Source organism: Hemitrygon akajei, unplaced genomic scaffold (assembly GCF_048418815.1).
Source record: "Hemitrygon akajei unplaced genomic scaffold, sHemAka1.3 Scf000173, whole genome shotgun sequence".
Lineage (NCBI taxonomy): Eukaryota > Metazoa > Chordata > Chondrichthyes > Myliobatiformes > Dasyatidae > Hemitrygon > Hemitrygon akajei.
In genome coordinates this window covers 247872-250936 of record NW_027332059.1, presented here as the reverse complement: position 1 = coordinate 250936, position 3065 = coordinate 247872, and positions in this window count along the sequence as shown.

The following is a 3065-nucleotide window of genomic DNA, read 5'->3' as shown; positions in this document are numbered from 1 at the left end:
GGACATCCTCACCCCTCCTGAGAAATCCCCGTTGATACCTGTTGAGGAAATCAGAGAGTTTGTTCTCACCTCTGAGGGGGCTAAGCATCGTCGAACTAGCATGCCGAGGCTAGTGAACTCTCTGTGAGTCAGCCTCAGACGGAAGGCGAAGGGGAAGAGGAAAACGGTGTCGGGGAATGGCAGGAGACAGCTGAAATCCTTCCTGGATGACCTGGTGAGGGACATCAGAATGGGAAGCAGCCTTGCTCCTACGGGAGGTGGTAGGTTACTGGGTGTCGTTGGTATCACTCTGGCCCGGAAAGCAAAAATTATTCTTGATTTTTTTTCGGGATAGTGTGGTTGAGGGCTCCTCCGCTCTCACCGGGAAGGGTACTGGTGCTGAGGCCTGGTGTGCTCCCGACATGAAACTTACCATAGCTAGTCTTACTGTAAACGGTAACAGGGGTTCTCTCCGCAGATATAACAATCTCTCTTCGTCGGGGATGGGAGAAATGCGTCGACTTCCCTGCAGGAAACCCATACCACCCCGGGGGACGAGTCCGCTTGGCTCCTAGAGTGGCAAGGAGGGTTCTACATGAGCCACCTCAGCACCAACTTTAGCAGGGTGGCGATCCTGTTGGCCCCAACCTTCCGGCCAGAAATAGTAAGTGTCCAAGATGTTTATTACAAGTGCCTTTACGAGAGAGTTCTCCCCATGCACTGGATCTGGGGTGGAGGCTGTTGCATAAAGCGGTGCCTTGTCATAAGTTCTTTAGTTTGTACACGGATCTCCGCCCGCCTGCGGGCTGGAGGAGACCGTCCACCACATGTACATGGAGTGCATGAGGCTGCAGCCCCTTTTTGCGTATTTGCGTGGGTCAAGTTGTTTCATGAGAACATGTCTAGCAAAGTATCTATCGGATGAGACGTCGGCGAAGTCTTCAACATCAATCACGGGGTAAAACAGGGATGTGTGCTTGCTATAACTTTATTCACACTATATCTTGCTGCAGTTTTGGAAATAATGGACCATAATTTGGACAAAGGTGTGTACATCAGGGCTCAATCAGATGGTAGATTGTTCAACCTGTCAAGATTCAAAGCCTCAACCAAGTTAAGAGAGATATGTGTCTGAGAACTTCTGTATGCAGACGACTGAGCCCTGGTTGCTATTGATGTTAATATGATTCAAGAAGTTGTAGACCGCTTCTCGTTTGCAGCCACTCCTTTTGGCCTAGGAATCAATGTCTCCAAAACCGAACTTCTGTACCAGCTTCCTCCTCTGTGTAGTCAGTTACATACCCCGTGTGTATCTTGTGACTGTCACATGACCATGATGTAATGGAGGCTCTTCTGGGCATGAACTAATGGTCTTGTGATGGTGGAGTGATGTAATTTTCCCACCAGTGACGGGCCATGTGATGACCTGTTTCAACAGGTATAAAAAGAGCACGCCTCGTTGTGATGCAGGTCAGTTCGCTGTTTAATTCATCAGTGACTCCGTTCTGCTGCGTATTTGATTCCATGACGCAGTTTCGTTTTAAAGTGGAGTTTTAATTTCTACTGTAAGAATCGTTGAGCCGGCAGTTCTGAAAATCGCTGCCAGTTAATGTCCAGTCGGAGACTAAAGAATTATCGACGTTCAGGAAGCTGAATGGTCGAGAAAAGTTGGTGTTGTCGGCGGTAAAACAGGTTTGACCTTATTTGATCCTCATTCGGAAGGAATTAGTAACCTGCATCCAAGACAGACCCTGCTGAAAGAGCAGCAATGACTGGAGCAGGGTTTTGGCAAGGAAAGGTCAGTGCCTTTAAGCCGTTTTATTTCCTTCATCGTAAATCGTTCGGCAAGGCATATTTCGGCTGGGATCAGCAGTAACGTCACGTCGTCGAGGAATTCGTTACTACTAAGAAAATCTCTCCTAATTGACTGTGTAAATCATTTGGACTTTTGCATTTACTACTTTCAAGAACTCTGTTTGCATTTCTCGTTTTAAGGACTGTTTGAGCTGCCGTATAGCAGCTGACTTCCGGTTAAGTTAGTCGTTTGTTTACATTTTTGAGCAGTGTTTAATAAAGGTTTTATTTGTTTATATAAAAAAAACTGTCTCTATTCTATATTCATTGTTGCCATATCGTAACAATTGGGGGCTCGTCCGGGCTAAGTAACGTTTTTGTGCTTAAATGTTTGTTTAATTATCGATCGGTGTTTTGGAAAAGGGGAATACCCGATTCTTTTGTTTGATTGGCTGGTGAGTGGCAACAATGAATATTACGACTTCCTGGAATCGCCAGATCCGGAGTTATTAGCGAAGGCGAAAAAGATTGAAGTATCTGAGATTGCTAGCAGGTTTGAACTTAAAGGTATTTCCAAGGTTACAACAAAGCCTGTAATTCAGAGGAAAATCGCGGAACACTATATAGATTTGGGTGTTTTTGATGAAGATGTTTTAGATGGGTCCCCTGTGAGCAAAGCAGCGATCCAGTTACACCTGGAACAAGTAGCGGTAGAAAAGCTTAGAATAGAAGCTGAATTAAAACAGAAGCAATTGGAAGCTAGCTTGGAACTAAGTCGATTAGAAACTGAAAATAAACAGAGGGAATTTGAACTTGTGATGGTGGAATTAAGGTCTAAGAATCAGTCCTCCGGTTCTAGAAAACCGTTTGTTGTTAGTCAGGAAATTAAATTGGTCCCTCCTTTTAATAAAACAGAAGTAGAGAAATATCTCCAACATTTTGAAGCTATTGCTCAGATTTCAGAGTGGCCGAAAGAGAAATGGTCAGTGTTGTTACAGAGTGCAATTAAAGGCAAAGCACAACAAGTTTATACAGCTTTAACTGCTGAGCAAGCACTTGATTATGATACTGTGAAACTGCATATATTAAAGTCGTAAGAGCTAGTTCCATAAGAATATAGAGAAAGATTCAGAAATTTGATGAAGTCTGTTGAAAAAAACTTTTGTGGTATTCGCCTACGATAAAGCTCTGTGTTTTGAGAGATGGGTTTCCTCTAAAACTGTAAATGGGGACCATAATAAATTGAAAGAGCTGATTTTAATGGACGAGTTCAAAAGCAGCATCCCTGTGAA